The sequence below is a fragment of the Mycteria americana genome, chromosome 2 (assembly GCF_035582795.1).
Source record: "Mycteria americana isolate JAX WOST 10 ecotype Jacksonville Zoo and Gardens chromosome 2, USCA_MyAme_1.0, whole genome shotgun sequence".
Classification (NCBI taxonomy): domain Eukaryota; kingdom Metazoa; phylum Chordata; class Aves; order Ciconiiformes; family Ciconiidae; genus Mycteria; species Mycteria americana.
In genome coordinates, this window is record NC_134366.1 from 170,543,351 (window position 1) to 170,568,697 (window position 25,347).

The 25,347-nt window shown below is 40.9% G+C and overlaps 1 protein-coding gene across 4 annotated transcripts in view; it reads right to left on the minus strand.

The window, feature by feature from the left end:
• TRAPPC9 (trafficking protein particle complex subunit 9) overlaps nt 1–25,347 on the minus strand; it is a 547,093-nt gene that overhangs the window by 276,508 nt on the left and 245,238 nt on the right. The window lies entirely within an intron of this gene.

Here is a 25,347-nt window from a genome sequence, read left to right on the forward strand (position 1 = left end):
AGAAGATGTTAAGATTTTTTACAAACCATCAGTCAACACCCTAATGCCTTTGTGAGTGGTACACAAGACACCTGTTTTGCAGTTGCAACCAGCTGACCTTATTGTGGCTCTGCAGAGGTTCATCTGCCTTCACTCCTGGTTTGTAAAAGCTCCTGGTGTGCTTAAGACTTGCTGAAAAAAAGCAACAAGACTGGGCCAAATGCTGATGAACATACTATTTTAAGTAGCTGATTAATGCCAACCTATATGCACCTGAAGCAAAATATTATATACAAAAGTGTCTCCTGAAGTGAACAGTAACATACTTAGAAAGCCACGTGCACCTCATTGGTTTTACAAGCCAACTTCCTAAATTTTCCGTTTAAAATTTCCCTACAAAACTCAGGAAGGAAGGACAAAATAATCACAGTACTAGGGCCTAAATGTGGCCCTTGTCTTTTTCTTTAAGAAGATACTTCCATCTTGCTTCATGTATCTTCATAAATTACAGGCAATATTAATGTCATTATCATAGCATAATTCATTGGTAGTAAATGGTTAAATAATTGCTTTATTAAATGTACAGTAAGGCATAAAAGCAAATTAAATTAAATATATTAAGCTATAATGCATACTAAATACTTATATGTTAAACTAGAATCACTAATCTAATATAAAAGGGAATTTAGACCAGCTCACATCACATGAAATGTGGTTATAGCAGATCTAATATACTGTGCTGCCAAAACAGCTTTAATTTCCTGAATCGTCTGAAATAGAAAAATAATTAGGGAAGAATTAAAATATATTGCTCTTGAGATGACTTTGCACTTAAGGAAAACAGAAGACCAAGCAACAGCTTTGTAAACCATTCATGATGAAATGCAGCTACAATCTAAGAAGGGGTATGGGAAGGGTATTTCACAGAAACACAGGATTACTATTATTCCTTTCTCTATTTCTACATATAAAGAGGGAAACATATTCTATAAATGTTCCCAAGAGGAAAAAATGAATAATAAAAGCCAATAAGAAAGGGCTTTGAAATCCCCCCAGACTAGAAGGGATTTTCTATAATTAGCATTAATTGAAGAGAATCTTGACCCTAAAAGAAACTGGGAGAAAATACACGACAATTACAAGAACAAGGAATAATCTAGAGCTTATGAAGTTGACTGTGGAAAGGTGAATTCAAACAGGCCCCTCATGCTTTACCCTGAGCAAAACCTGACATCTCAGGAGAAGCTGTTAATACTCCAGGACTACCTTCATCATTAAAAAGTACAAATACAGCACTGAGACAAAGGTGGCACAATTACCGTTTCTATAAGCTACCTCTTCTGCAGACTGCATCTTTGCTGATCTTCACATTTAAAAATCAGAAAAGGCAGAGGAATTAATCTAGTCCTCTCTAAGGGGTGTTTTTGTTTTGGCTATTTTTTCTACAGCAAGTGATCATTAAGAGTTCTTCATTTGCATGCAAAGACCATCAAGTGCCGGGCATATAAAAAAGCTAATACGAGCTACAAAAGTGTATCACAGTAACTGCCGCAATCAAGCCAGAAATAAAGAATGTAATGAAAAACACCTAGATACAATCTGTAGAGTGGATTTAAAAAAAAAATCAGGCCTGAAACTATGACTAACAATATCAGTTCTTCCTGGCGTTGAAGTATGATTCGATTCTGCAAATGCTGGTTGAGTTTCCTGGATTTTGCATGGGCAATGCATGCGGAAGACAGAGACGCAACTGGAACATTAAGAAATCATTTTTGCCTTTGTTTCCGAGATTATTTCATCGCTCTGTGATACATGAACAGATGCAAACCCAGTACTTGGATTTCTATTATATACACAGTACTGCTTAAAATCTCGCATAAATACTCATAGTTAGTTATCTACAGTCATATTTTGACAAAAAATTATCTTAGTTCTGAACAGTCAAACATACTTAGAATCCACCTCCCAATGGACCTGGAAAACAGCTCTCATCTAATTATTGTGCCACACTTTTCTAAGTGAATGATACATTAGAAAAACATTCCTGCCGAACAATATTTAATATTTAATTGAGGGCATTCAGATTGCATTCTTCTGTTAATGGATCATTACTGGCAATATGGTAATTTTTTTTCTGGAAATTAAATATGCATGTAAGCACTTTTTCCCCAATAGCCTACAATAAATTCACATCGGCTTCAGGAATAGAGCCTAGATTACTCTTAACAACAGTTCATTGTACAGCTCTGCCTGAAATAACTTTTATTATGCTCTAAGCTATGGAAAACTTTAGTAAATAGGGCTCCTAGTACTCAAAACCTCTACTAATTTTTCAAATTTTTTAACCATGCTTTTATTTATACTGTGCATACTGTATTTAGCACAGTGATACCTCACGTCACGTGAGAAGATACAAAACCACACCCAACAACATACTTGCCAGCTGGAAAGTGAAGAGGTCTGAGTAAAAGAGAACTACGGAGAGAAAAATTTTGTTTGTTGCCAAAAAGCCAAAAGCCAAAATTTTCTTTGTTGTGATATACAAGAATCTATAGAATCTATACAGAAAGAAGTAAAAAAAGACAATTGAGATTGAAATAGGCATTCCCTTTATTACAAACGGCTAGGATAACAACGGCTCCCGTTGTGCAAGGGTAACTGTATACACAGTGCCTTGCCCTTCACAGTAATGACATATCAGGGAAAACATAAAAGATCTTCAAACTCAAAAGTTTAAACACATACTTGCTCCAGGAAAAGGGACTAGAATTTCATTTTAACCCTCTTTGCCTTATGGGTAGCTATCCACATTTCCTACAAGAAGAGTTTTCAATAAATCATGAGATATTTGTATAAAAACACTGCATTATGTAAAAATATTAAATAGCCAATCCTGCAAATGCAAAACAGGTTTTGTTTCTCTCTGGCTAACATTGCTTGTGCAGGAGGAGGGATAAAGCAACAACAGTTTTCATGAATAATGAAACAATCGTGTTCTGAAACTACTGGGTTTTGCCATGAAACGTGCCCAAGCCGTTGTGACAGCTACTCAGACAACCAAGCATCGTTACAGGGATGCAAATTATTCAAATACAAATTAAGTGAATGAAGAGGAAAAGGTCAGCTCATTGGCAATGCTGATGATATGTCTGCACGGTATCATCTCACGTCACCTGTCAGGATGACTTAGAGGGAAAAAAATGACAAACCTTCTGGTCGTGCAGCAGACATTTCAATGACAGTTATCTAAAGTCCTATTAAAGTAACAGTACAGAATTATTAAAGACACCAGATAGTTAATTTCACCCCTTCTCATAAAATGAGTTTCAACTTTACTGGAAACAGTACTCTGTCCTGACAACAAAATGCACAACAGAAAGGACTTCATCTCAAGAAAAAAAACTTGCTGTAAATGGCATCATGACTACTCCTGAGCCAGCGCCTTGCACATCCCTCCTTACTAAAGCACTGCCAGTTAAAATTACGCAACACCGGGAGTCTCATGGAAGTGGCAAGTAGCAGATAAAATTAATAGGTGAAAAATTCAGTAAGGGACTATTGCCGGTAGTGCTCTAAACTCCTGCCTCCTGCTCTGTGCCCTTGTTCCTGGCAGGAGAGCGGGCAGGCCCCGGGCATACCCTATCCCCCAGCGATGCATCTCGGCTCTTTTGATGCCCTCATCTCTCATAAGAGGATGAATCTATAAAGTGAAATTAAATATGTCACACTCTCCAAATAAAACAGGCTTAAAAGCAGCCATGGTATTAAAAGAAAAGCAGCAATCTGGTTAACATAACTAGATTTCATCTTTCATTACGTAAATAAAATACTGCTGCTTAGGTTGGAAGAATAAAATCTAGAGATAGTCCTTATTCAATTATCTTTAGGAAGAAACAATATAACAGGAACACAAAAACTCTTCCTCATGGCTAACTACCTATTTAACTACTATCATCCACAGATGAGTTTGCAAGGTGTTTCCATAATGAAGCTGAAAGGAGGCAGTCAGAGACTTTATTCAATCTTATGCTTCGGGTTCGTCCTCCTTTCTTATATAAAGTAGACAGTAAGGACACAGAGCCAGACCATACTACTACTACTTATGCAAAATGCTTATGTATACGAATAGTCCCCGTGTAGTCAATGACTTCAAATTTCAGGAAAAGCTAGAAGTGAGGATGATACTCTTGTTCTCACTTTCACGAGGAAAAAAAAATGCATAAAGATAAGCCTACTTTAAAAAAAGAAATCTCACCTGATTCGTCCACTGTGCAATCTCAGTAATACTGTTTTCATAACGTCATGTTTGAGGTCCACATAATTCTACCCTAAATACAAGTTCTGCAACTGATATAAAAATGGTAGAGTAGTGATACCCCACTATATAATAACTTACAGGCAAAGACAGACCTCAAGAATCAAATCTCTTGTGAGTTGAATACATATGTATCACTTGATGAAAATAAGAAATTAAAGTAATCCAAACTAGCATATACCTTGTGTTTACTTCTAATTATTTCACTGCTTTAAAAGTGCAATCTATGTTTCATTCCCTACAATAAAATCCAACTGTAAATATACCTCAAGCAACCCATAAGTAATGATCTCTCCTCCTGGCCTCAAACTAACTTCATAAAGTGTCCTGGTTTCGGCTGGGATAGAGTTAATTTTCTTCCTAGTAGCTGGTACAGTGCTGTGTTCTGGATTTAGGATGGGAATAATGTTGATAACACACTGATGGTTTAGTTGTTGCTGAGCAGTGCTTATTACCAAGTCAAGGACTTTTCAGCTTCCCGTGCTCTGCCGGGTGCACAAGAAGCTGGGAGGGGACACAGCCAGGACAGCTGACCCCAACTGGCCAAAGGGCTATTCCATACCATATGGCGTCAGGCTCAGTATAGAAAATGGGGAGAGTTGGCCGGGGGGCAGCGATCGCTGCTCGGGGACTGGCTGGGCATTTGTTGGTGAGTGGTGAGCAGTTGCATCACTTGTTTTTTTCTTGGGGTTTGTTCCTCTCTCTCTCTCTCTCTCATTGTTTTCCTTTTCATTACAATTTAGTAGCAGTAGTAGTAGTATTTTACTTTCTTTTATTACAATTCTTAAACTGTTCTTATCTCAACCCACGCGTTTTCTTACTTTTGCTCTTCTAATTCTCTCCCCCATTCCACTGGGGGGGCAGCGTGAGCGAGCGGCTGGGTGGTGCTTGGTTGCCGACTGGGAATAAACCATGACAGTGCTTTTTGGCGGCCAATGCGGGGCCCCAAGGGTTTGAGATAATAACAGACTAACCAGAGTATATTAAGGAATTTATATCTGTTAACAGTTGCCTGTCACAATATTGATTCATCTGTTCTCGATATTGGTTTATCTGATCTGCACCATGCTCATTTCTTTGCTGTACATGTTAAAGATCAGGGTTGGTTTTTGCAGTTTGCTCTGCTCTGCAGTGATTAGTGATGTTTTGCCTGGGAGATTTGTTATTAACACACTGGTCTTGTGCTTAATCTGGTATTTGGGCTTTGTATCAAAGCCATTACTATACTTCAGGTACCACCTCATGGAGACAATTAGCAACTATAATTGTTCCTCTGAGAGGTTTTTTATGGAGGAAATACAGAATGGCACCTTCGCTGCCTTCTTCTATGATGTTTCCTCCTTCATTACAATAACTTTTCAGTATCTTGAACATCTTTGGGTAGTTAAGATACTTCTATTGGTATTTCTTAGGAATATTGTTTCGGTTTTGTCTAATAAGAAATTTAAGAATATCATCCAGAGATCTGCCCCAAGGCTGGATAGTGATGAGTGGCAGGGTGTGTGCGATAGCATGGGCAAACGCCTAGGACGGTGGGCACCTCCAGTGTTCTGGAACGTCACCCCTGAACAAGTGCAGAATCCTGAAAAACTAGCAGAATATTTGGAAAAAGTATGCTGTCACCCTGGCAATTCTAGGGAGACACAAATCACTGCAACATGCTGGGGCCTGGCACATGCCTACCGAGCCCTGTTCAACACTATTCAGTACCCTCAAGGGGAAGAGAAGGTCTCTGGATCTGATGACAAAATGACAGGCACTGCGGCTACTCCCACCCCAGTGACAGGCACTGCAGCTGAACCAGGGAACCAACCCGTGCCGGTATCAGTCACCCCTATACACAAGAAGAAATACTGGATGCGAAAGTCAGCTCGTTTAGAAAGGGATGATGAAAAAGCAGGGCCATCACAAGGAGAGGAGGAGGAAGAGGAAGAACACGTGGACGAGATGGAAACCACCTGGTCGCTATCCCTGAGTGAGCTCCAAGATATATGAAAAGATTTCAGCCGTTGTCCAGGTGAGCACATTGTCACCTGGCTGCTCTGATGCTGGGATAACGGGACCAGTAGCCTGGAATTAGACAGTAGGGAAGCCAAGCAGCTGGGATCCCTTTCTAGGGAATGGGGCATTGACAAAGCGACTGGAAAAGGGGCACAAGCCCTCAGCCTCTGGAGGCGATTCCTGTCAGCTATGAAGGAAACGTATCCCTTCAAGGAAGATGTTATATATTGCTCAAGCAAATGGAGAGAGGAGAGAGGTATCCAGTATCTGAGGGAATTAGCCGTGCTGGAGGTGATTTATGATGACCTGGACAACACCCAGTTATCACAGAATCACACAGTTTGGAAAAGACCTTTAAGATTATCGAGTCCAACCATAAACCTAACACTACCAAGACCACCACTATGCCATGTCCCTAAGCACCTCATCCAAACGTCCTTTAAATACCTCCAGGGATGGCGACTCAACCACTTCCCTGGGCAGCCTGTTCCAATGCTTGATAACCCTTTCAGTGAAGAAAAATTTCCCAATATCCAGTCTAAACCTCCCCTGGTGCAACTTGAGGCCATTTCCTCTCATCCTATCACTTGTTACCTGGGAGAAGAGACCAACACCCACTTCACTACAACCTCCTTTCAGGTAGTTGTAGAGAGGGATAAGGTCTCCCCTCAGCCTCCTTTTCTCCAGACTAAACAACCCCTATTCCCTCAGTTATCCAAAGATCCAGATGAAGTCAGGTGCACACGACCCATGTGGTGGAAGTTTGTACGGACTGCACCATCGTCATATGCCAACCCATTGGCAGTAATGACCTGGAAAGACAGAGGGACAAACGGTGGATGAAGCAGCTGGCCAACTCCAGCACTATGAAGAAAGTTTCTCTTCCTCCCTTGTCTCAGCTGTGGAGAAACTGTCCCGGAAGGTCCAGCAACTCGAAGAGGATAGGTCCTACTCTCCACCTATACGGACCAGTATCTCAGCTATTAGGAGTCAGGGTTCCTCTGCGCAAGAGAGAGGATATAGAGGGTACACACCACAGGGCACCCTATGGTTTTACCTGCATGACCACAGAGAGGACATGAGGGAGTGGGATGGAAAACCTACCTTGACCCTAGAGGCACAGGTACATGAGTTACAAGGAAAAACAATCACACAAGGGGGTTCTTCCAGGAAAATTGTTGCTGCAGCTTCCAGTGGACAGTTCCCCAGACACAGTAGAAGGGCTGATCCTACTTCCAGTCTTAATAAAGGAACTCCTGACTTGTATTTACAAGAAGTGGGTAATGAATACTATGACCAGGACAAGAGGGGCCCTGCTTCCAGCCAGCTGGAGGAAAGGGACAACCGAGTTTACTGGACTGTGTGGATCCAATGGCCTGGCACATCAGACCCACAGGAGCATAAGGCTTTAGTGGACACTCTCCATCAAGTGACCCAGAAGAAGAATCATTTCAAGTGGGGCCCTGAGCAACAACAAGCCTTTGAACAAATTAAACGGGAGATAGTTCAGGCAGTAGCCCTTGGGCCAGTCCGGGCAGGGCAAGATGTAAAAAATGTGCTCTACACTGCAGCTGGGGAGAATGGCCCTACCTGGAGCCTCTGGCAGAAAGCACCAGGGGAGACTCGAGGTCAGCCCCTAGGGTTTTGGCGTCGGGGATACAGAGGATCCAAGGCCTGCTATACTGCAACTGAAAAAGAGACATTGGCAGCATATGAAGGGGTTTGAGCTGCTTCGAAAGTGGTTGGTACTGAAGCACAGCTCCTGCTGGCACCCTGACTGCTGGTGCTGGGCTGGATGTTCAAAGGGAGCGTCCCCTCTACACATCATGCAACTGATGCTACATGGAGTAAGTGGGTTGCACTGATCACACAACGGGCTTGGATAGGAAACCCCAGTCACCCACGAATCTTGGAAGTGATCATGGACTGGCCAGAAGGCAAAGATTTTGGAATATCACCAGAGGAGGAGGTGATGCATGCTGAAGGCGCTCCACTGTATAATAAACTACCAGAAAATGAGAAGCAATATGCCCTGTTCACTGATGGGTCTTGTCGTGTTTTGGGAAAGCTTTGGAGGTGGAAGGCTGCTGTATGGAGTCCTATACCACAAGTTGTAGAAACTGCTGAAGAAGAAGGTGAATCAAGCCAAATCAAGCCAATTTGCAGAAGTGAAGGCCATCCAGCTGGCTTTAGATATTGCTGACCGAGAAAAGTGGCCAGTGCTCTATCTCTATACTGGCTCATAGATGGTGTCAAATGCCCTGTGGGGGTGGTTACAGCAATGGAAGCAAAGCAACTGGCAGCACAGAGGCAAACCCATCTGGGCTGCTGCATTGCGGCAAGATATTGCTGCCTGGGTAGAGAACCTGGTTGTAAAAGTAAGTCATGTAGATGCTCACGTACCCAAGAGTTGGGCCACTGAAGAACATCAAAACAACCAGCAGGTGGATCAGGCTGCTAAGATTGAAGTGGCTCAGGTGGATCTGGACTGGCAAGATAAGGGTGTATTATTTATAGCTCGGTGGGCCCATGACACCTCAGGCCATCAAGGAAGAGAAGCAAAATATAGATGGGCTCGTGATCGAGGGGTGGACTTGACCATGGACACTATTGCACAGGTTATCCATGAATGTGAAACATGCGCTGCAGTCAAACAAGCCAAGCGGTTAAAGCCTCTGTGGTATGGAGGGCGATGGCTGAAATATAAATATGGGGAGGCCTGGCAGATCGATTATAACACACTCCCACAAACCCGCCAAGGCAAGCGCCATGTGCTTACAATGGTGCAAGCAACCACCAGATGGCTGGAAACATATCCCGTGCCCCACGACACCGCCTGGAACACTATCCTGGGCCTTGAAAAGCAAGTCCTGTGGCGACATGGCACCCCAGAAAGAACTGAGTCAGACAACGGGACTCATTTCCAATACAACCTCACAGACACCTGTGCCAAAGAGCACGGCATTGAGTGGGTATATCACATCCCCTATCATGCACCAGCCTCTGGGAAAATCAAACGATGCAATGGACTGTTAAAGACTACACTGAGAGCAACGGCTGGTGGGACATTCAAACATTGGGATACACATTTAGCAAAAGCCACCTGGTTAGTCAAGACTAGGAGATCTGCTAGTCGAGCTGACCCTGCCCAATCAAAACTTTTACGTACTGCGGAGGAGGATAAAGTCCCTGTAGTGCGCATATAAAACATGCTGGGGAAGACAGTCTGGGTTACTCCTGCTCAGGCAAAGGTAAACCCATCCATGGGATTGCTTTTGCTCAAGGACCTGCGTGCACTTGCTGGGTGATGCGAAAGGATGGGGAAGTCCAATGTCTACCTCAAGGGGATTTGGTTTTGGGTGAAAATAGCCAATGAACTGAATGGTATGATGTCAATTGCTATATAATACTGTGTGTCATCACTTCTGTGGTTGCCATATGCTGTATCAATGGTATTAGAGTAAGAATCACCCAGATTAATGAAGAATGAACTTTGATGAAACTGAGAAAAGTGCAGTGATGATGGAACCAGAACTGTCTTAAGCATGCAACAATCCAACACCACACACCATCTCTCCTGCCCTGAAGGACTGTTATGACAGATGGAGCCCAAAGTCATGGACTAAATGAACTCAACAGCCATTTTAGGGGAATGGCCTATAGACTAAGGGAATGATATCTGTGTGTTTATATCAAAAGACAGGAAAATTGGTGGTGATCAACTGGAACGTATCGGAAAGGGTAGGACCTGGGCATGACGTAGATGGTATAGAACAAGGGGTAGATACTGTCCCGGTTTCGGCTGGGATAGAGTTAATGTTCTTCCTAGTAGCTGGTGTAGTGCTGTGGTTTGGATTTAGGATGAGAATAACGTTGATAACACACTGATGGTTTAGTTGTTGCTGAGCAGTGTTTACACTGGTCAAGGACTTTTCAGCTTCCCGTGCTCTGCCAGGTGCACAAGAAGCTGGGAGGGGGCACAGCCAAACTGGCCAAAGGGCTATTCCATACCGTATGACATCATGCTCAGTATACAAGCTGGGGGGGGTTGGCCGGGGGGCAGCAATCAGTGCTCGGGGACTGGCTGGGCATCGGTCGGTGGGTGGTGAGTGGCTGCATCACTTATTTTTTTCTTGGGTTTTGTTCCTCTCTCTCTCATTGCTTTCCTTCTCATTACAATTTATTATGATTAGTAGTATTTATTTTATTTCAATTATTAAACTGTTCTTATCTCAACCCACACATTTTGTTACTTTTGCTCTTCCAATTTTCTCCCCCATCCCACCGGGGTGGGGGAGGGTGAGCGAGCGGCTGTGTGGTGCTTGGTTGCCGACTGGGGCTAAACCACGACAAAGTAATCCAAACTAACTTATACCTTGTGTTTACTTCTATTTCACTGCTTTAGAAGTGCAATCTATGTTTCATTCCATACAATAAAATACAACTGTAAAAATAAGTAGCTCAAGCGACCCGTAAGTAATGATCTCTCCTCCTGGCCTCAGACTGACTTCATAAAGAAAAAGGATTGCTTTAATATCTGAACTATGTAGAGCAAAAGATAAATTTTTCTATTAATCTCAAAAAGGTCAATTAAATTAAAAAATTTGCATTTAGAACTTAATTATTTATTTAAAATAATTGAAGAGGAGATAAAAGTCAAACTAGAGTGCTGAAGTCTGTAAAATTCAACATCTTATACTTATCTGATCCACAACATTTGAGATGATAAAAAGTTAAACCAGGAAAGAATTGTTCCACTGTATATAATGTAATATTTGAAAATGGAACAGTGTTAAGAGATAGTTAGCTACATAAATCTTCTGTTTAAATGAGATTATACTATGCATGCTGAGAATCTGGCTTTTTAATTCCTAACTCCAAATCTGAAAACCATAAACTGGAAATGAAGAGGCATAACAATTAACTTCAACTTGCATCTTTTTTCACTTATCCATTTAAATAATTTGGACTTCCATGGCAATCACCGTGCAGCAAAACTGTTAGCTACTTAATGAAATAGATTTAAAATAATAATAATAATACCCTACTCTTTATAGAATACAATATATACCAACTTCTATAGGGGGCATAGGAGACTAATAATCAATAGTCATTCATTCCATTACGAAATCTAGAAAAGCGTAAGCATGATAATGCTTGAAGAATGAGTTGAATAGCCTCCCTTTACTTATCACAGCTGAACTGCAAATGGATTGTCATCCTATCATTATCCAAAATAATGTCATACTGTACCTCCTCTCTCTCAGTGGAATATTAATAATCAGAGAAATAAATTTCAAAAGGTATACGTTCATATTCAGTTGTTCATTTGTGTAATTCCGTATTGTCTTATATGGCAGAAAGTTCAAAAGAAAACACATGTAAATTAAAAAGATGGTATTTTGTGCCAGATATAACAAACAAGACCAAAAAACCTCATTCTACAGTCATGTCTAGTTATCATTCCAGCTCTCTCAGTCTTCTCAGGGAAAGATTGAGAAGTTTCCTCACCCCAAGAAGCAAAGAGAAAAATACAGTGGAATAAGGCAAGCATCTCTGTTATGTTCAGAGCATCTTTTCCAGGTAGCCTCAAGTGGAGGAACCAGGTACCCACCTGCTCCAACCCTTATCTTCCTTCTGACTCTGCACATACCTAGCATTAAGGAACATGGGACAAAAAACGTCTAGTGCCTCTGCTTTTGGAATACCCCAAAGAAACCAGAAACACTGGTAAGGAGCACTGTGATCCGGAATCACCACCAGATCACTTCACAGCATGGTCTCTGTCCTGTCCCAACACTGATGGTTGGTGCTGGTCCCAGGGCACGGCGGTATGGTCCAAGTGGAGTGGCGCTGGGTCTGTGCAGGACCTGCGTAGGACACCAAGACACTCAGAGGGGTCTCCCAGCCTCTTGCACATGATAAACCTGGAGCATCAACTCACTTTCTCTTCAGAGGAAAAGCTTAAAAATCCCCAACAAATCATGCAATTGATGGCAATGTTCCTCTCTTCAAGGATTATGACCATAACATGTTGCATACACCTGAAAGGTCATCTTCAAAGATACTGAGGTCCTAGTCAAAACCAAACTCAGAGTGCTTGAAACTAAGCAGAGTGCTCAAAACATCAGAACAGCCTATACAACTGAGAAATCATTCATACATGAAGCAGTCCATCTCAGTGATTACACAGGAGGAAATGAAATGATACGGGGCTTTACACAGAAGATTTTCGTAAAGGAAGTGATTCAAACATTTTGGGGTAAATGCATGAATGCTCAGTGTACACATTTTGCCACGGATTATCACTTCAAGATACAACTAGACTTTAAATTAACCGTGAATTATTTATTTACATTGTACTTGCTTGTCGTCTTCTTTATATACAAAGATAACATTTGCCCTTTTTCCCAGAGCACTGCAGTAAAAGTTCACTTTGAGAAGATTTACTGTGATAACCAAATTATTTTCCAAGTTATTGTTTTCCCAAACAATTTCCCTTCCTAGGTGTGTAACTTGTATACTTCTATCACGTGTGACCTTCACATTTTCAGGATTCCTTAAAAAAACAATAGCTGTTGAGAGTGCTCCTTGGTTAGTTCCTTGAAGAGTCTTGTATTCAAGTTAGCTCAGTCCATGGACTTTAAAATACTTATTTTGTCACAGCCTCATTGATTCTTTTGGTATATAAAGGAATCATACCGATTTTATTACAGATTCTCAAGTCCTAGAAGTAAGTTTCGTGAGTGACTATATTGGGTTTGTCTGGCAAGGTTTTGCTAGTGGGGGGGCTACAGGGGTGGATTCTGCGAGCAGCTGCTAGAAGCTCCCCCCACGTCCAGTAGAGCCAATGCCAGCCGGCTGCAAGATGAACCCACTGCTCGTCAAGGCCGAGCCCATCAGCAATGGTGGTAGCGCCTCTGGGATAACATATTGAAGAAGGAGGGGAAAAAAACCTGTGCAATTGCAGCCAGAGAGAGGAGTGAGAATATGTGAGACAAGCAACTCTGCAGACACCAAGGTCGGTGAAGAAGGAGGGGGAGGAGGTGCTCCAGGCACCAGAGCAGAGATTCCCCTGCAGCCCGTGGTGAAGACCATGGTGAGGCAGGCTGTCCCCCTGCAGCCCATGGAGGTTAACAGTGGAGCAGATATCCTCCTGCAGCCCGTGGAGGACCCCATGCCAGAGCAGGTGGGTGCCCAAAGGAGGCTGTGACCCCGTGGAGAGCCCACACTGGAGCAGGGTCCTGGCAGGACCTGTGACCCTGGGGAAAGAGGAGCCCACACTGGAGCAGGTTTGCTGGCAGGACTTGTGACCCCGTGGGGGACCCACGCTGGAGCAGTCTGTTCCTGAAGGACTGCACCTTGTGGAAAGGACACGTGGAAAGGACCCATGCTGGAGCAGTTTGTGAAGAACTGCAGCCCATTGGAAGGACTCACATTGGAGAAGTTCGCGAAGGACTATCTCCTATGGGAGGGACCCCACGCTGGAGCAGGGGAAGAGCATGAGGAGGAAGGAGCGGCAGAGACACCGTGTGATGAACTGACCACAGCCCCCATTCCCCATCCCCCTGCAACGCTCAGGGGGAAGAGGTAGAGAAATCGGGAGTGAAGTTGAGTCTGGGAAGAAGGGAGAGGTGAATGGGAAGGTGTTTTAAGATTTAGGTTTTATTTCTCATTATCCTACTCTCATTTGATTGGTAATAAATTAATTTCCCTAAGTCTACTCTTTTTTGCCCGTGATGGTAACTGCTGAGTGATCTCTCCCTGTCCTTATCTCGACCCACAAGCCTTTTGTAGTATTTTTCTCCCCCTGTCCAGCTGAGGAGGGGAGTGATAGAGCTGCTTGGTGGGCACCTGGCATCCAGCCAGGGTCAACCCACCACAGTGACACCATACTTAAACTAGCCTGCAAAAGAATAAAGTTGGAGGACAATCAGGACATAATCAGTTTAAGAAACCAAAGCACCAGTACTACAGTAAACATCTCCAACTTTAGCAACGTGGTCCATGAGTTTTGACCTACAGAGCTTATTTTGTAACTACTACCAGGAATAATGTTCACAAACATGAGTGGGGGCACAAGAAGCTTTAATCATGCTCCCTAGATCTTAGCTCCCAGTGAGTAAGCTTCCCCTGAGGAGGCGTACAGGTTCCATAGCAGTCAACTGCTCAGCGTTATTAATTAAAATTATACACATCTCACACACACAAGCACAAAATTTTCACCTAAACAATATTTTTCCCCTGTAGGCATGAGAAGTTTATTTAATGCTTCCTCCACCAATAACACCTAAACGTGTGTTTAGAAGCATGCTCAGAAACAAGCTGTTTTCAGAAAACAAACTCTCCCACTGAGCAGTGCAGCAGCCTGAAAGACCACATTGGTCTTACCAATTCTTGTCAACGGTTACATCCTTAATAAATGTTAATGTGACAGCCTCAAAGCACTTCCCCTCCGCCCAGGAAATAATGGTTAACAAACCCAGGCGTTGCTTCTATTGCTAATCATACTCAGCCTTTAGCAGCTTTGGATCCAACTTCAGCAATACGCAGAGCTAGGATTGTCTTTACTTTTATCTCATCAGGTATTGATTTACCTTTGCACATTTTGCCCCACATACTGCTGTGTTGCATTAGTTGGCTGCTTTGCCTGATTAGTATATCAGAAAATGAGCACAGCTCTAAAATACCTCGTTATTTTAGCCAAAACTCAACTGCTGTAACTTCCCATTTGGAAATTGCCGTATCTTATCAAATAACTGCCCTGCCAGTTGCCCTCTTATTCAATGAGCCATGAGCTTGAGCTCCCATGGGAAAGGGCAGTGAAGCTGAATGGCCACCAGCCTCAGCTCTGAACACTACAGCTCGAAATTCAGTATTTATTTCATTATTAAAATGGAAAAATACTCATTTTGGAGCAGTTGCCTGCCATATTAACCTACCTCAGTCAATTAGGGTGCTATAGACCACACCTTATATATGGACAATCAATTGCGCGGCCCTGTTTGCGTGCCTGCCTAACGTCCAGGCAGCAACACAGCCACCTTCAAAAAACTACAGCAAATTAGAAAAAAACATTAAAATCAAACTAGATCAAAAGGCTTTTTACTCTTCTTTTCTAGGGTTCAGAAATAGTTTGAACATAGTAGTTTGAATTTTAGAAAGGAAAATTTCACCTTTGAGCAAAGTCATGCTTGGGAAGCTTTTGCAGAATATGCAGCTAGTGTAAAGGAACTCAGAGGTAAAACCAGGATTTTTGGTGACATTAATAAAACAACATTTCTTATCATTTTCATATACACAAATTTCTTATATGAGAATGGATTTCTTCACTACATTTGGAGGAAGTGGAGGGAAGGGGGATTATAAATACTACAAGTTACGAGCAGTCAGCTACTGGTGTCTGAGATAAAGACACTTTGGTTTTGAGAGACTTGCAGAGCACCCTTTGTTATCATGGCAAGCACAAAGCCCCCAGCTGAGGAACAATTTAAAACAAAACCCCCAAAATATAACCTTTCAATTAAAAGTTCAAACTCAAGGTATCATTTTAAGCATGCTACTAAACTTTTTCAAAATTTTCATTCTTTTTAAGAGAAAGTATTCTTATTAAAATGAGGAATACCCTAACAGGCTGAATGAGTGCTGTAATTTTTCATTAAAGTATTTCACTCACGTCTACTTGAAATAATGCTTTAAAAATGCCTAGCTTTAAAAGTGGATTATTTTATATTAATCTTTTCAGTGCTTCATAAACTGAGAAACAATTATTTCAAGTAAAAAATCCATTTGATATTATTTAGAAGCTTTGGTAGTGTTTTAAAATATGTAAGTATTGAAGGTGGGGGTTTTTTCAGCATTTCTTTTTAACCTAGAAATTTACAAAGCCTTTTCATTCATCTAAACCTAAGTTTTATGGACTAAGAAAAAATTTTGATCAAAATTCTGTGAATCTCAGTTTCTTTGTTGTATTCCTTTATAGGTAGTAAGAGCTCAGAAGATGTTATCTAAATTTCTGCAAGACAATTTTTCCTTTTTTAAAAAAAAACCCTGCAAGGTAAAATTCAAAGGTACCAAAATAGAAAACAATGATTTGAGATCTCTTTTAAGAAAATTATATATACTTTCCACTCATTGACTAGATTTCATGCTGACTATAATAAAAACTTTTGTAGATATCTAGATTTAGGCATCCATTTCAAACTGAATCCCAATTTAGGAATCAGTCTTATTCTCCACCTTTAGGGGGGAAGAATCGATATATTTTCACTTCCAGCTTATGAGAGAGTTGAAATTCACTTGTATATAGATCACCAACATTTTTTTTTTTTTAAAACCACCCTGTCCCACCTGGTTCCCAGTTCCTGCAAAGAAGCCGAAACCCCCAAACAAATACATAGAGGGGCACACATATTCAAACACACATGCAGTGTTAGGCCAATTTGACAGTTTGGAAAAAAAAAAAAAAAAAAAATCCCATCTACAAAGAACAATTTAACATAGCAAATCCCAGAGTCAGATTATGCCAAAATGATAGCCTAGTCCTACCAAATTGTACCCCAGAATTGTGTAGTATTTTATAAACCTTCCCATCCACAGCTGAGAAGCCCCCATGCTTCTGATGTGCTAATTTGCTCTGAGTTATTCAATTATACCGGTATAAATGGATTATAGGGTTAATATTGAAACTGGAAGCATATATTAATAAAATTGGGTTTATATATCCTATACTAAGCAAATAATACTGTAAATATACTAAGCAAAGATTACACAACCTTCTTTGTTCTGAAACTAAGTTTTTTATACAAAAGATTTCCCTCTTTATTGCTTACTATTCTCCATTTCTCTTCTTCCATACAACTAAAAAAGAGATGCCATCAAGCAGTAAATCCAGAAATAAAGCTGCAGAGATTTTTTTACTCCCATTTATTCCCATTGAGCCTCCCTCAGGGATATACAAATTGGAAATTGTTAAATTATCATCTAATAGGCAGAAACAACGTAGGCGAGACCAATTAAGTAAAAAGCAGAAAGTTCTATTACACATGTAATTAAATGAAATTCTTTGACTAGACTACATTAGAATCATTTCCCAAAAAGGACAAAACTTGTCTTTAATCAGCACACGACACATTGTAATGACATGTCACTAAAATAGTACATTAAGAGTTTTGATATTACTAAAAAGAGCAGTTTTCTTAATTGTAAATCAAGTTACTTCCAGGTGGTAGGAAATGGGCTAAATAGCAGCGTACCTTCCTAAATATACAAGACACTAATGATGCATAATTGAGTACAAAGTCATAAAAGAGTAGGGTTTGGGGTTTTTTTGAGCTGTAATATTCTTCAAATAGGTACCTACACACATTTTTTGGACTGTTCTCTTACAGAAATCCATACGCTATCATAGAACGCAGGAAATCACTAAATCAAATCACCACCTTAATTGCCAACTGTAATGTGAGTGACAATAAGTTGGGATAATTTTGGCTTGTAATCACGAACATCATCAAAAAGAATAATGCGGGGGGGGGGGGGATGTAGTGCAAACAATTCTCATTTACGAGCTTTTGGGCTCTTCATCTCTAGCCATTCTCAGCATTGAAGCACACTATTGCTCGTTGCAGGCAGCAGCTCAGCAGTGCCCAGAGCCCTGGCCTCGTGCCACTGCACGGGTGTTTTGGTCCAGCCTTTGGCAGCTATTTCAGGAGCTGGAACGCAGGCTGGGATGAAAACATACTCCAAAAGGCAGGTACAAGGGACTCTCCTGGGCTACAGATGCCAGAGGAGGAGGAGAAGCAACACTTACCTCTCCCCATGGTGCTTTTCTACACTTTTCCCTTCTGAAAATTGTCTAAACCAGTCAAAAAGTAAGGCATCTTCACCCCATTCTGAGAACAATACAATAGGATTTAGTTAAACCAATAATTGTTTATCAAGCTGATAATCAGAATATTAGATATGGATTAACAGCTCTAAGTACAAATTGCATTTTGGAACTAATTTAATTCTGCAATCGTTCTGCAAATGAGGGGGGCAGTTTCACGAACCTGGGACAACCTGTATGCCCTAAGCCAAATCAGTATTTTCCTTCAAGTAATTCCCAATAACTCACTTTTTATCTATCTCTTTTTATGTTATATTTCTTTAGACAATATCATTTCAATAGCAAATCTGTGACAACCTGTCTCAAGAAAGTTCCTATCCTACTCGAATACATTTGCCAAGCAGACTTCGAGACCCTGGTTAAATCATTATCATTATTTCACTATTGGAAATGTCAATTTTTTGTTTCTTTCCTACATGTACACAAACTAAAATGGAAGACTTGGAAAGGAAATGAAGTGATTTGCTTTCTCAATTGAACAGTATGGAAATGCACAAAACAAAAAAGCCACATGGTTTAAATTGCCTTAGGAAAAAAAAATAGCCAGTTTATATCAAAAGAACAGCTTCCTTTTAAAAATGCTAACTTTTTAAAAATGTTAATCATTTGTATAAATCCGTTCTTGTGCACAAGGGATCAAAAATAAGTGAATTTGTGTAGTTGATAGCAGCACTGAGAATAGCAAGAGGCAATGTGAAAGACAAAAAACAGGGCTTGTTTTGGTGAGCGTGTTTTCAGGACAAGTAGTACAGACATAACCAACTGTCTAATGTCACTGTGTGCTTGAAAATATCATTGTACAGGAGTCCAGCCTGCGCAGCCTCTCAGATAATGCCAGATAAAAGGCAAGCAGCTCTCCTTCAAAATTACAGATGGCCTGCTCTTTCCAGAAAAGGAGACCAAAATACCAGAGAGAATACAAGAAAGAAGTTGACTTGAACACACATAGAGCAGCCTGGGAAACAAACAATAAGGAGTACTGACGTAAGAATATTCCTCATCTAGATTTAAATTCCACAATTAAAGCCTGTGTATATGTACTTATTGCCTGTTGTCACCATTTTATCTGCACTCACTCCATAACTCGGGGTCGTGGTTTAACCCCAGCCAGCAGCTAAGCCCCACACAGCCAGTGAGATGGGGGGAAGAGAAGTGGAAGGGTAAAAGTGATAAAATTCGTGGGTTGAGATAGAATAATAATAATAATAATAATAATGAAATGGAAAATAACAAAGAGAGAGAAATAAAACCCAAGGAAGAGAAGTCATGCAAAGGAAAACAATTGCTCACCACCAACCCACCAATGCCCAGACAGTCCCTGAGCAGCGGCCCCCGGCCAACCTTCCCCCCAGTTTTATTGCTGAGCATGATGCCATATGGTATGGAATAGCCCTTTGGGCAGCTGGGGTCAGCTCTCCCAGCTGTGTCCCCTCCCAGCTTCTTGTGCCCCCCCAGCCTGCTCGCTGGTGGGGTGGGGTGAGAGGCAGAAAAGGCCTTGACTGTGTGTAAGCACTGCTCAGCAACAGCTAAAACATCCCTGTGTTATCAACACTGTTTCCAGCACAAATCCAAATCACAGCCCCATACTAGCTACTGTGAAGAAAATTAACTGTATCCCAGCCAAAACCAACACACTTACTTTCATGAAATTCCCTATTTCATATTAAAAAGCTCATGACTCTGAATATTCTTAAGTCCTGTCCTACTCAATAAGTGACAGTTGAAACAAGCTGCTTCTGATGCCCATCTTAAAGATATGCTTTCCACCAGTATATTGAGAGGTGTGCTGGTTTTGGCTGGGATAGAATTAATTTTCTTCATAGTAGCTAGTATGGAGCTATGTTCTGGATTTGTGCTGAACACAGTGTTGATAACACAGGGATGTTTTAGTTGTTGCTGTACTAGTCAAGGACTTTTCAGCTTCCCATGCTCTGCCAGGTGCAGAAGAAGCTGGGAGGGGACACAGCTAGGACAGCTGATCCAAACTGGCCCAAGGGCTATTCTATACCACATGACGTCATGCTCAGTATATAAAGCTGGGGAAGAAGAAGGAAGGGGGGGACATTTGGAGTGATGGCGTTTGTCTTCCCAAGTAACCGTTACGCATGATGGAGCCCTGCTTTCCTGGAGATGGCTGAACACCTGCCTGCCCATGGGAAGGAGTGAATGAATTCCTTGCTTTGCTTTGTTTGCGTGCGCGGCTTTTGCTTTTCCTAATAAACTGTCTTTATCTCAACCCACGAGTTTTCTCACTTTTACTCTTCCGATTCTCTCCCCCATCCCACCGGGGGAAGTGAGCGAGCGGCTGGGTGGGGGCTCAGTTGCCAGCTGGGGTTAAACCATGAGGAGAGGAAAAAAGGAAATATTGGTAAAGTACAATGTATCTGTTGTGCCTGATGCTGTTGGGCACGGCAGTGTTGCTGTAGGATGAGATAGGGTAAAGGCTGCTCGTGAGTAATACAAAATACGTTAATAAGAAGCAGTTTAGAGCATTATTTACAGAACACAGCACAGCCTATTATTTAAGCCTATGAATATTTTAAAAAACATCTCAATGACTTAACACAAACTTCACTTTCTAAGTTTACTTTAGTACTTAACAAGTCTAAATTGAAATGAAAAACAGGACCTCAGCTCACGACTTCAAGCATAACGCATATGCTCTCCTATCTTTAAATTAATGTTTCTGACCTCCTTAACTTTCACCTTTCATCTCATTTTACATACGTACTTTGCTTTTCCCTCCAGTGAATAATAAATAGTATACAATATGGAGTGTAATGCCTAGGAATAAATCTAAACCGAATTCAGGGAGGAAAATGCAGTTAAATTGTTAGATTCATGTCAGGATGCAAAACAGTAAGATCTGATCAGGCAGCTAAAAAGACAACACTTACAACAATAATGGACATCAAATATGTAAGGAAAAAAAACACCTAAAGATTTGCAAGTGCATGGAATTAATAATGATAAAATATTTACTAAATCTACAGATGCCGCTGCATTCTTTTACTCCCATTTCTTCCAAAGGTCAGTGAATTTAATAATGCGGTTTCTTTTCTAAGGGTGAAAATTTTGATTTTTTCATTATTTTTATTGTCATAAGCCTTTCTAGAAAAATAAATTACTCTTTTTGTGTGACAGCTTTAGGAGATGTAGGTTTCCTGACCTCAAGGCACAAAAACTTTTTGTGTTTGGATGTACCCTGTTTATTTCAGTGAAGAAATCATCTATTCTCAATCTCAGTTCTAATATTAATTAAAATTATTTTTCGTAACACAAAAGTTTTCTCAAAAATATCGACAAATCTTTAGACAAAACTTTAGCCCTGCCCATAAATCCTCATTGCTTAAAATAAGTTAACTTGGGGGATAATAATCCTTTATTTAATGTGCACATACATTCTAAAAAACTATCCTATGGTTTACTGGGTCAGTGACTCCAAATCAAATTTCTTTCATTTATTGTTTAATTCCTCCCTTACAGTCTTCTAATCCCCACACTCAGATTATTAATGTTTATAACCTTTTTCCCATTCATCACTATCAATAACAAGCTTTTCCAAAGTCTCTGCCATGCCCAGAAGAGGAGGAAGTGCAAAGTAAGGTCAGAATTTGGCCAAGTAATTAGAATTCAGTTAACATTTCTGTAGATAATAACGGTCCAGACTATAATGAAACCTTTTATCACGCTCTTCCACTCCAGTAGCTAAACAGTTTTTAATATTTATAAATATGGAAAAGGAAGGCTATTCACCAAAAACTGGAAGTTCTTTTAAGATGTCGTGGTCCACTTGAGTGTTTACGCATCGCTTACACTCGCCTACACGACGTAAGCTACTTTTTTAGCCTTAGCCTTATCACCTCACTTAACATTTCACTCGTTCGGTGACCCATCCACATGCTGCTGGAAAATGACCCCAAAAAAGACAGCGTACTCCCCCCACCCTTCAGCTTCTCTCAATGTCCAAACTAAATTCAAAAATAAAAAATGAGACTGACGAAAGGAAGAAGTCAGCTGACTTTTTAAACTGCAGGTCTTAAAGAGTTTGCAATCAACTCCATCAAGCTCTGGGTTAAATTAGTCTCTGGCCTCTCCACCACTGTTGTGAAGAGACAAATTGCATCTTTTCCTGCTGTCGCCGAAATATGTCTAGCTGATTTGGGGTAAATTCCCTGTAGCTCTGTCAGCCACTCAGTTAAGTGCAGAGATGCTCCCCAGACCATACACTTTTGATCTGAACCTTGGGGCAATTTTATAACTCGAAAGACCAAGCAGTTTTGGAAACTTAGTCATGATAATGTGAATATAATTACTGTAGCAGCTTCAATATGTTCTTCCTAAGGTATTTTTAAAGAGCTGGAATTGGGGAACAGCATCCATCATTAGTTACACCCAGTGAATCAGGAACACAAATCAGTGAATTAGAAACACAAATCCATTAATTAGAAACACATCTGATCTGGGCCAGCATAGCACCCACAACAGAGTCAAATCTCATGTTGGTATCCAACACAAATAAAATTCCAGACATTGTCAGTGCTGAAAATAAAGTAAAGGAGATTATCTTGGATGTTAGCTCTTTTATTTGGAAGCCAGAAATGACTCAGACAAATCAAAATGCTTTGTGCTTCATTTTACACTAGTTTCCTGACTACGTATCACACAGTCCTATTCGTACCCATCAGGACCTGCAACATGATCATTGCTGATATAAAAGGAGCCCAGAGCTCCAATGCACTTACATGCATCAGAGGTTTTGTGTCCTAACCAGGGAAAAACCATAACAGGGTAAGGGCTGAAGATGAAAGGCTCCTCTTTGCAGATGCTGGCCATGTCTCATCATCAAGCAAAAAGCATGGCTCAAATTAACTCGAGTAAGTGAAACAGCTGCACAATCATCTCTAGGAATCTTTGTACCTGTTTGAAGTAATGATAAAAAATAACTCCACTCAACTTGAAGTGTACATATTACTGGTGCAGAGACCTCCATGAACAGCCTTAGAGTTATACAGAATCCAAACTACACATCCGTGTACTGATAGCGGTCTTGACCTTTGACAAACGGATTATATTTACACAAGAACATGCAAAATATGAAAAGCACACCCTCCATAAGACGGATAGAAACAAACCAGTTTTCCTTACGAAGTGATCAAATTATATTTCAACAGCAGTTACCATATGTAACTTGAACCACAAAAACTGTTCGCCACTTTCTGAAATTCAGAATAAGTCTCTGTCCTTTTTTTCTCTTTGTTACCAGAAAACAGCTGATGTAAAGCTCCATTCTTCTCAAATGAGAGGAAACCTGGTGGGGAAGACACTTAGTAGTGTTTCTAAGCAGGCTTTCATGATGAATGTTCCTGAGAAGGATGGAGAAAAGCCAGTGGGCAAAGCAGTTATTCTTACTGGCAAGGGATCTAACAGTGGGATTTACTTCAAGATAAAGAACCCTGTACTGGTGTCTACACAGGTGTTTAAACACTCATTAAACTCAAGGGAGGAAACAAAGAGAATGCTCCCCTAACAAAGATCCGGGATGCTATAAGGATGATCGTTACTGCTGTGTATCAACAACTGCAGCCAAAGCAGATAAGGGAGATTGACAATCCCCTTGTAAAGATAAAGAGCCTTGCTGGAGCCCGATTAGGGGGCAGAGAACAAATGACAGCTTTTGTAAAGTTAGTTCAAGCCTCAGAAGCACTCATTAAGCACAAGGAACTGCATCTCCCTCTTCTCCAGCTCTTCCACAATGGGGTTTCTTGTTGGCAGTGTACTTTGTCTCTTACGATTCTGAGAAAATACTATCTAAGCTGCAGTACATGCCCATCGCATCAACCTGTGACACAGTAATGACACAGGTTTGCCTTAATTCAGTACATGGACTGTAACAACAGGTATGTTGTAAATAACATGTTATGGATGGGAATAATTTCAGGTATCTCATGGACACATATAGATGATATACTTCTGTTAAGGTAATTGCATTCCCAAGATGTTCTTGGGAAGTTCTGGAAGTTTTGATGCTGTGGAAGCTCCAGGGAAAGACTGAGATTTCCCTGGAAGTGTGCAAGGTGGGGCTCACTGAAGAACACTGTGACCTGACAGAGGGCTGCAGCAGGGCATCAACGGCAGAAATGCTCACAGCCATAAGCACCACCAGAGCAGATGAAGACTATTTTTTTCCTTCTGTTGCAGCTGATAAAGGCTGCTTGACTGAGGTCTGCTCCACCCCACACTGTAAATACCTACAGGGCCATAAGGCAATAGAGAAGGTAATTCTGCTACTCATGACAGAGCACTAACCAACGACCTTCCTCAAGACTATTCTGAAACTTTTTGTCTTTTTCATTTGAAAAGAGGAAATCAAGAAAAGAAAATCTATGTGCTTTGGGATCAAACATCAAAAATTGAGATTGAGAGGTAGAAACAGATCGAAACGAGTGAGACCCTCAAAGCCCAACAGCTTCAAAGTCAACATCCAAAACTAGAAATCACCTATAAATATTTTTGCCTAAGCACTCAGAACACAAGCAAGGCAATATTCGAAAAGGGAGAGCAAGAAAACTAGAAAAACGCAGCTGCAATGTCATGCTAAGAATGACACAGGTAGATGAAGTCTCCTTCAGGAGGTACCCACATATTTTAAGGGCATTAGTTCATTCAGTACAGGAGAAGTTGAAGTATTTGGTGGCAAGCAGTTAGAAATGCACACATCCTTGTTAGAAAGAGTACATGGGGCAATCACTCAAAGAAAAAAAAAACCCTGTATTTATTTTAACAACAACAAAAAAAAAAATGCATCAAAAGCAAACTATACAAAGAGAACAGGCGTAGTTACTATAAAGCATTATTTCCACAGCCAGTTTTCATTAACAGAAAAATACCTGAAGATCCTAGACTTTGATCAAATAATGTGTGCAGAAGAAGCGAGCTATTTTATGAGATTCCAAGACAAGCTTCTCTCAATTCCATCAGGGGAACAAAAATTAGAAAGACAAAATGCAAGTCATTGCATGGTGAAACTGCCCCTGTTCCAGTACCTTAACACAGCAGTCTTTCTCTGGCCTGTTTTAATTGTGAATTTATTGAAAAGACAGTGATTAATGTGGGGATAATTACGGTATCTTTTTTTTTTTTTCTGGTTTAAATTGCTGATCAG